Raw genomic sequence first — 9977 nt, 5'->3', positions numbered from 1 at the left:
AATGATATCCACCTCCTTGCAGTTGGTTGTGAAATATTTTGGATTCAATGTAAACTCTTGTTATCAATGAATCCTTAAACAGCAATCTTCAACACTGCATTGCAGAGTCTGAAAACAAAGTTTCATTATACATTATACTCTCCCTCAGCTAATCAGAAACCTACTTATGCAGTGAGATCGTGAGATCATAAGATATAGAAGCAGAACTGGGCCAGTTGGCCCGTCAAGTCTGCTCGGTCATTTCATCACAGCTGCACGCACAAAATGCTGGAGGAACTCAGCAGGCTAGGCAACATCTATTGAAAAGAGTAAACTGTTGACATTTTGGGACAAGACCCTTCATCAGGCCCCAAATGTCAACTGTTTTCTCTTTCCCATAGATGCTGCCAGGGCTTCTGAGTTCCTCCAGCATTTTGTGTGTGTGGATTTTCTAGTGTTTGTGTTTCATCATGGCTGATCCATTTTCCCTCGCAGTCCCTATCTCCTGGATTCTCCCCTTTTCCTTTCATGCCCTGACTAATCAAGAATCCATCAGTCTCTGCATTAAATATACCCAAAGGCTTAGCTTCCATAGCCATCTATGGCAATGAATTCCACAGATTCACCACTCCCTGGCTAAAGAAATCCTTCTTCATCTCTGTTCTAAAAGGATGCCCCTCTATTCTGAGTCTGTGTCCTCTGGTCTTAGACATCCCCACCATTAGAAATATCCTCTCCACATTCTCTCTGTGAGGTCTTTCCACATTCTATAGGTTTTGATGAGGTCAGCCCTCATTCCAGTGAGTACAGGCCCAGAGCCATCAAATGCTCCTCATGCATTAACTCTTTCATTCCCAGGATCATTCTTGAAAACCTGCTCCGGACCTTCTCAAATGCCAGCACAACCTTTATTAGATATGGGGCCCAAAACTCCTCACAATACTCCAAATGTGGTCTGACTTATGCCTTTTAAAGCCTCAATATTACATGCTTGCTTTTATATTCCAGTTCTGTTGAAATGAATGCAAAGATTGCATTTGCCTTCCCTATGATAAAGTTTTTGGCAGACTTTTATATTCCTTCCCCTCTATTATGAGATGATTTGGGCACAGAGTACAATACAAAATTCAAGAGAGAGCCTGTCTATTTTTGTCCTTGGTTTAAATCAATGAATCCTCTTGCATATCCCTACCTGATCAATTTTCCTGTTTTTAGCAGTCTCAGAAATGTCATAAACATAGAACATAGAACATGAAACACTGCAGCACAGTATAGACTCGTTGGCCTCTGATGTTATGACAACCTTATAACCTACTCTAAATTAATCTATTCCTTCACTTCTACATAGGCCTCCATTTTTTTCATCCATGTGCTTATCTGAGAGTTTCATAAATGTTCCTAATATATGTGCCTCTACCAACACCCATGTTAGGACATTCCATGCACCCACCACCTTTGATATCATCCCTAAACTTTCCTCTGATCACCATAAAATTATGGCCCCCCCCACCCCCCAGATGAGCCATTTCCACTGTGGGAAAAAAGTCTCTGGCTGTCCACTCAATGTATGGCTCTTATCATCTTTTTCACTCCATAGGGAAAAGTCATAGCTTGATGAACTTTTCCTCATAAGACACGCTCTCTAATCCAGACAGCATCCTGGCAAATCCCTCTCTAAAGCTTCTGGATCCTTCCTATAATGAGGTGACCAGAACTGAACACAATATTCCAAATGTGGTTTTATAGAGCTGCAAGATTACTTCATGGCTCTTGAACTCAGTCCCCTGACTAACGGAGGTCAACACACCATATACCTTCTTAAACACCCTATCACCCCAAGAGAAGGATAAAGGAAATCTCTATCAAAACTCAGTCCAAATGCAGTAAAGTTTTCTTCATGTACCAGTGCCCAGGTGTATTTAAAGAAGAATGCACCATGGCGATAGCTTTGTCCATTGGGTCTTTGAGAAAGCTACCTTGGCATGGAAATATTCAGTATTCACGAAAGGGTGCACAAGCAGGATGGTGTAAATATGGAATTCTAACCCCCATCCCCCTTTAGAAATTAAGAGCAACTGGACTTAAAACGTAGCTGAGCCAAGAGCAAACTGAACATTGGAACAGTTCTGAATGTCCGTACAGCTTATATCTGTTCCTGAAAAAGAAAAAGAATACAGCAGCCGTTGAAAAATCCGTGGAACAAATTATCACAAAAATAAAGGACTGGATTCCAACTGTTAACAAGCCAGCCTAATTGAAAACTATCTGGGTATCAATCATGCTGTGGAACATTGGATTTAAATTAATTAAATAATTAATGTTAAGTTGATTACAGAGAACTGTAGTTAACCCTTTAAATGCTGAACAGTTCTTTAATAATAATGCTTTATTTCACACAATGTGTCTGTACGATTAAGTTTTCAGAACAAACGTTGCTTTGATACTTTTTCTGTCCTTTCTCTCCAGCTCCCTTTCTTTCAACTGGAGGTGCTAAATCAGGCTCGACCAGCCAGTGATGGTCACAGTCTGCAAACAAGCTAAAAGCGCACTTTCAAAGCCAAGGCCTGAGTGTGGATCCATTCTATAATGGTGGGTGGACATACAGTCCTGTGCAAACATCTTAGGCACACATATATATAGTTACGGTGCCTAAGACTTTTGCACATTACTGTATTTGCCAACGTGGAATGGAAAGTGAGTTGGTAAATCTGGCAGGAGCAAAGGACATTGGGAGTGGTGAGGATGGGACACCTCGGGAGGGGAGTGGGATAGGTAATTGCCAGGGATGGAGGTGGGCATGGCACGAGTGCAGACACACCCAGCCGTGAGACACCAGGCAAGGGCACTTGATTCCAAACAATTGGTTTATTGATCATTACAGAATAGCTGTCTGGTGCCTCCTGCTCCCCCCCCCCCCCCCACTTCCCATTTTCCCAACAATTATACCCCTTTCCCTTTTCCCAACCATTATTCCCTTCTCCCTGACCCCTTCCTAGCCTCAATCCGCAATAGAGACCCATATCAGAATCAGGTTTATCATCACTTACGTATGTCATGATACTTTTTGCAGCAGCAAAGTCTTAGCTATATATATCTATGTGCCTAAGGTTTTTGCACAGTACTGTAGTAGTCAAACTTATTATTGTCCTCATCAGTGTAGGTTAGATTGGAGATCAGGATCTGTAAATCAAAATAGCCAGTATCTATGCAAATAACCATGTAACTATCTTCAAAACTAGTAGGTTTATTGATGTTCTTTGCATCATTCCCACTCTGGCCTACTGTGATATGTATTCTCACTCAACTGGAATTTCAAGGTGGCAATAAATACCAGTCTTGTCAACAGGAACAAGAAGGGAAAGTTGGCCAGTAGGTGACAACTGGATGAACAGTGCTCTCAGTGCTGGCTTGGCAAACAATACGGAAAGTGCAGAAAGAGTGGAATGTACTGCCTGAATGGAGAAGGGAAGCAAAAGTTCGATTTTATAAAGGGAATTGAATATATCCTTTGATAAAACTGCACGGCTGGAGGGGGAAGGCTGAGGGGAGTGCCAGTAATTTGACAGTTCTTTCAAAGAACTGGCACAAGCACAGCGGGCAATTGGCCTTTTTCTCTGTAGATTGACACTGTGGCCCTGATAATCCTTACATCCCGTCGAATACTGTGCACCGTAACCCAACTGAATGTTGCACAAAATGGCAAAGTTCAATGTTATTCAAGACTGGGATTGGAACCTGAGCTCTGTGAATACCATTGGAACTCAAAACCGGTGAATGTCATTGGAGCTCACATCCTGAAAGTGAGATTGGAAGCTGAAGCCTCTCAATGGGGCTTGCAACTCAAGCCCGGTGAACTGGATTTGAACTCGAATCTATGAATGAATTTGGAACCTGGCCTTCAGAATAGGATTCCATCAGCAGAACTGGAACTCGCTCAAGGAAGGAATCGTAGGGTAGATTTACCTGTGCTGAGCTACCAGTGCTTGAAGGGAGGACAGACCAGGGGATTAGAATAACAGTAATGCAGAATGTCCACCACCAGCTGGAGTAGAGATCAGTAAATTTATCATTTGGTATCCTAGGATAGTGTAGTTGTCCATGGGGTTTTCAGGGCAACAAGGGAAGACTTAAGCAGAAGTAAATGTTCAAGGTAAACAAATAAATCTTATTGTTAGAAAGAAATTTACTTCTTGGTAATAAGTAATTTATATTCCATTCATTCTATATACCATTGGGCATCAGATTTAAAGGGGCAGTAGACAAAGCTTCTCCTTCAACCTTGTTGTGGTTTGGAGGACTGCGTGCCTCAATGACCTAGAGAGCTATGCTGGCTAGAGTCAAGGCCTTATATTTTGGCTTTTGATACAGTCACCCATGCCAAACAGGTCAAAGGATAGAAGCTGGACTAAGAGGGGGCCACTGGTCCTCCAGGTTCGGATGTTCAGCTCAGGGCTAACAACGCTGACTGGTAAAACAAAACTGTTACAGAAACAGCAATGAAGAATCCTTCTTCATCTGAGCATAGTGGTATCCCTGAGTTTCTACTTGGGACTTGCGTGACTGGCAGTATTGTAAACTGAGAGGAAACTAGTGACATGATGAAGGAAATTCTAAACACTGCCAGAGATGGAGGACCTTCATTTCTGCCCTAAACACCAGTAGTGTAAGGGCAGTAAGTAAGCAAGGACAAGCACTCTTGTTGAAGAAGTTACTTGTTGGCTCGTTTATGTGAGTAGTTCAGAGTCTAGCTTGGCTCCAGAACCAAATTACCAGTAGAGACAACCAACAAAAGCAACATGGTGTACAGGATCAGCTGTGGAGACTGCAACAAGAACTACGTTGGCCAGACAGGATGAAAACACGCAACTCATTTACAAGCTGTCGCTGATCTCAGTACCTGAAGACCAAGACGGACACCACAGAGGTTCTGGTGTAGGCAAACGTGAGGCAAGTATGAAAATCTTTAGAAACATGGTTCTCTTCTGATAACTCCATAAACATATTGAAATAATCATCTATGAATCCCAAAGAGCCAAAGGAATATGAGCCAATAGAATTTAAAGGTCAACTGAAGGTGTAGCCGATCAGGACTGAGACTGATTGGCTTGAACAGGGGACGATATAAATGCAACCATACCCAGAGAGCAACTCCAGCACCTCTGCACTGAGGATGTCTCCTCGACTGGTGATGAAATGTCTGCAAGCTAATTGCCAAGCTAGGAGAACACCAAAACATCAAATGCCTCAACCCGAGCTACCAATATCCACCACTGTTCTAGATCAGAGCCAGTCCATTAATTGTTTAGATTGAGAAATACTTTAAATGTTTCAAAATACATTTTTGACTCTCCCTCCCAGAGGTCAAAGCTGAGTAAACCTCTTCAAGCCTTTCCTTCTGTGCATTGTCCCCCTCACCAAACCTTTGCCCTACAACTGCCCTGGCCTTTGTTTTGCCATTCCATAGCATTGAGACCTTTTGCAATATCAGAGTCATTCAGTACACAGACATCCTGTGAAAAAGTACCACAGCAATCCCAGAGCTCACAGAATCATCGTTTTCCAGTGCTGATGTATTTGCAGCCTTTCAGTATTGGGTTTCATCTCCCCCACTATTCACACTTGGTCACTCTGAGTCAGTTGGCTTGAGGCAGATTTATACCTTCCTGTCACATCCAATAGTGAGGTAGTTCCCCATATATTAGTGCTTAGTTATAATGACAAACATCAGATTGGTAGCAGCTAGGTGATTGATGGTTATTTGCTGAAGAGTAAACGTGTTGGACCAGGACATAATAATGCGACATTAATCGTGCATTGAGAGCCAGTATGATTGTCTTACTTCAATAGATCCGTATTTGCCCTTGCCTGCACGCTAGATGACTTCCTTGGTCAATTCTGCATCTGATATAATTGTAATAAAAAAGTGAAATGGAAAATGCAGATTTTCATCATCTTCCGTGAAAGATTTAAAAATATAAAGTTGGCTCGTGGGATTACACAAAATCTTTTTTTCTGAAAATGTGTAATCAAAGCAGCCACTGAAAGCAGAGTAATAACAGTGATGAAAGCTGTTATTAAAGGCATTATCAGAACATGGTTACAGTTGAATTGGATAGCTCATCTATTTTTAATACTATAATTTTTTCTGCAAACATATCAGCAATATATATGAAACTACTGCTAATATCATCTTTGTTCTCTTTGCTTATTTGGAAATCATTTCTGGGCACTTGCCATGTCCACTGCAGTGGACCCAGTGTTAGGAATAGCCTGTTTCTTCCCCAATTGCTTAAGGGTAACCCTTGGATTATTTATTTATTTATTTATTTATTTATTTATTTATTTATTTATTGAGCTATAGCATGGAATAGGTCCCTCTCGCCCTGCATACCATTTAATTCCCCACTTAATTCCAGCCTAATCAAGGAACAATGTACAATGACCAGTTAACCTACCAACTGGTACACCTTTGGATGTGGGAGGAAACCGGAGCATCCGGAGGAAACCCTTGTGGTCACAGGGAGAACGTACATACTCCTTACTGACAGCGGCAGGAACTGAACCCAGGTAGCTGGCACTGTAAAGTGTCGTGCTAACTACTACACTATTGTGCCACCCCAATATTGAAAGGCCTACATAGAGTGAATGTGGTGAGGATGTTTCCTATAGCGGGGGAGTCCAGGACCAGAGAGTGGTGAATCTGGGGAATTCATTGCCATAAATGGCCATGGAGGCCAAGTCACTGGGTACACTTAAAATGGAGGTTGATAGTAAGGGCTTCAAAGATAATGGGGAGAAGGCAGGGGAATGGAGTTGAGAAAGATAATAAATCAGATCTGATGAAATGGTGGAGGAGACTCAGTGAGCCCTAAATTCTGCTCCAATGTCTTATGGTCTTATGGTCTCTCAGATATGGATAGTGCTTGCAAGTGTGCATATATCCTCAGTTCATCATTTTGATGATTTACAGTAATAAATGGTTTCTATTCTAAATATAAGGCAGCAAGTGTCAGACTTTACTGCAGTCACATGTAGAATGTGATAGTACGGGCAATAAATTACTGGATGAATGATCGAATAGCTTAGTTTAAAGATCAGGAGATTTCTGATTAAGAGTTACCACAGTCTTTGGGTGGTGGGGAATGAGGGAGGAGTGAAGTGGGAACAAGGTGCATGAATTCAGAAAACTAAGTATTTCTCTTTATTAAAAATTCAGGTGTTAGACAGCCTGGAGATATGCAGAAGTCAGACTTTGAGGCAACATAGACATGAGTGAAGAGCAGAGGGGTGAGGCAGGGATGGAGCCAGTTAACCCAATTAATAGATGAGTTGGGGACTGAATTGTCACATTCATATCAGCCTGCTGACAGATTTGTTTATCTCAGCCAATGAGGCACAATCTGGACTGTAAAACTAACTGTGGTACCACTGGGTTGCAGGTGGAGAACCAAACAGTGACTCATGCTGGAAAATCACCTTGCACGAACGTCAATAAGGACAGGAGTTATCCATAATGGAGTAGGCTTGAAGAATTATACTCAGTAGCCACTTTATTAGATATATTCTGTACCTAATAAATTGCCCATTCAGTGGGTGCTCTTGGTTTTCTGCTGCTGAAACCCATCAGCTTCAAAGTTCAATGTGTTGTGTGTTCAGAGATGCTCTTCTGCACACTATTGTTGTAACACATGGTTTTTTTCTGCTTGAACCAGTCTGACCATTCTCCTTATACCTCTCTCATTAACAAGACGTTCTTGCCCACAGAACTGCAGCTCTGTGGGCAAATGTTTTTTTTTTTCAGTAATTGCACCATTCTCTGTAAACTCTAGAGACTTTTGTGTGTGAAAATCCCAGGAGATCAGCAGTTTCTGAAATACTCAAACAACCCCATCTGGCACCGACAACTATTCCACGGTCAAAGTCACTTAGATCACATTTCTTCCCCATTCTGATGTTTGGGCTGAACAACAACTGAACCTCTTGACCACGTCTGCATGCTTTTATGCATTGATTTGCTGCCACATGATTGGCTAGTTAGATATTTGCATTAATGAGCAGGTGTATAGGTGTACCTAATAAAGTGGCCACTCAGTGTAGAATGTCAGTAATCACATAGTGTTGGATGCCCATCTGACTGAGGCACTACAGGTAGTTGCCATCTCATAGAAAATCAGCTGTTCCAGAAGTTGAGAAGAAGTAAGGTCCATGGCATAAGAGAGGCTGAATACCTAACAGAGGAGCCAAACCATTTTATTTTAGAATTTCAACTGTGTATTTGTACTCCATTGCAGTGAGTTCAAAGTTAAAAGCGGATTGAGCTTACAAAAGCTGCTTCTTGCTTTAGGTTAGTGTACATCAGTAATAACATCTCCTCCTTGCTAAAGACCATCATTACATTTCAGAGGTGTTTGCTTAGCCCACTGCCCTACTCTCTCTACAGCCACACACATGACTGTGTGGCTAGGCACAGTTCAAGCGTCATCTATAAACTCACACGTGGCACAACTGATGGCAGAATCTCAGACGGCAATGAGGAGGCATACAGGAGTGAGATAGATTGGCTGGTTGAGTGGTGCTGCAACAGCCTTGCACTCAATGTCAGTAAGACCAAGAAACTATATGTTGGCTTCAGGAAAGAGAAGTTGAGAGAAAACATATTCGTCCTCATTAAGAGGTCAGTAGTGGAAAGGGTGAGCAGCTTCAAGTCCTGGGCAGAAACAAATCAGAGGATCTCTGCTGGGCCCAACATATTGATGCAATCATGAAGAAGGCACACCAGCAGCATACTTCATTAGGAATTTGATGATTGAAACATAGAAAACCTACAGCACAATAGAGGCCCCTTTGGCCCACAGTGCTGTGCCGAATATGTACTTAGCTTAGAAATTACATTGGGTTAACCATGGCCCTCTGTTATTCTAAGCTCCATGTACCTATCCAGGAATCTCTAAAAGACCCTATTGTATCTGCCTCCACCACCATTGCCAGCAGCCCATTCCATGCACTCACCACTCTCTGCGTAAAACACTTACCCCTGACATCTCCTCTGTACCTGCTTCCAAGCACCTTAAAACTATGCCCTCTCATGCTAGCCATTTCAGCCCTGGGAAAAAAGCCTCTGACTACCCACACGATCAATGCCTCGCATCATCTTATACACCTCTATCAAGTCACCTCTCATGCTTTGTTGCTCCGAGGAGAAAAGTTCACTCAACCTATTTCCATAAAGCATGCACCCCAATCCAGGCAACATTCTTTGTAAATCTCCTCTACACCCTTTCTATGGTTTCCACGTCCTTCCTGTAGTGAAGTGACCAGAACTGAGCACAATACTCCAAGTGGGGTCCGACCAGGGTCCTATATAGCTGTAACATTACCTCTCAGCTCTTGAACTCAATCTCACGGTTGATGAAGGCTAATACGTCGTAGCCTTCTTAACTACAGAGTCAAACTGCACAGCAGCTTTGAGTGTCCCATGGACTTGGGCCCCAAGATCCCTCTGATCCTCTATACTGCCAAGAGTCTTAGCATTAATACTATGCAGTATTCTGCCATAATTTTTGACCTACCAAAATGAACCACCTAACACTTATCTGAGATTAACTCCATCTGCCACTTCTCAGCCCAGTTTCCATCCTATCGATGTCCCACTGTAACCTCTGACAGCCCTCTACACTATCCACAACAGCCCCAACCTCTGTGTTATCAGCACATTTATTAACCCATCCCTCCACTTCCTCATCCAGATCATTTATAAAAATCACAAAGAGAAGGGGTCCCAGAACAGATCCTTGAGGTACACCACTGGTCACCAACCTCCTGCAGAATATGACCCATCTACAACCACTTTTGCCTTCTGTGTGCAAACTAGTTCTGGATCCACAAAGCAAGGTCCTCTTGAATCCCATGCCTCCTTACTTTCTCAATAAGCCTTGCATGAAATCCATATACTCTACATCTGCTTTACCTTCATCAATGTGTTTACTCACATCCTCAAA

The sequence above is a fragment of the Hypanus sabinus genome, chromosome 27 (genome assembly GCF_030144855.1).
Source record: "Hypanus sabinus isolate sHypSab1 chromosome 27, sHypSab1.hap1, whole genome shotgun sequence".
Taxonomy (NCBI): Eukaryota; Metazoa; Chordata; class Chondrichthyes; order Myliobatiformes; family Dasyatidae; genus Hypanus; species Hypanus sabinus.
This window is presented reverse-complemented; position numbering follows the sequence as displayed.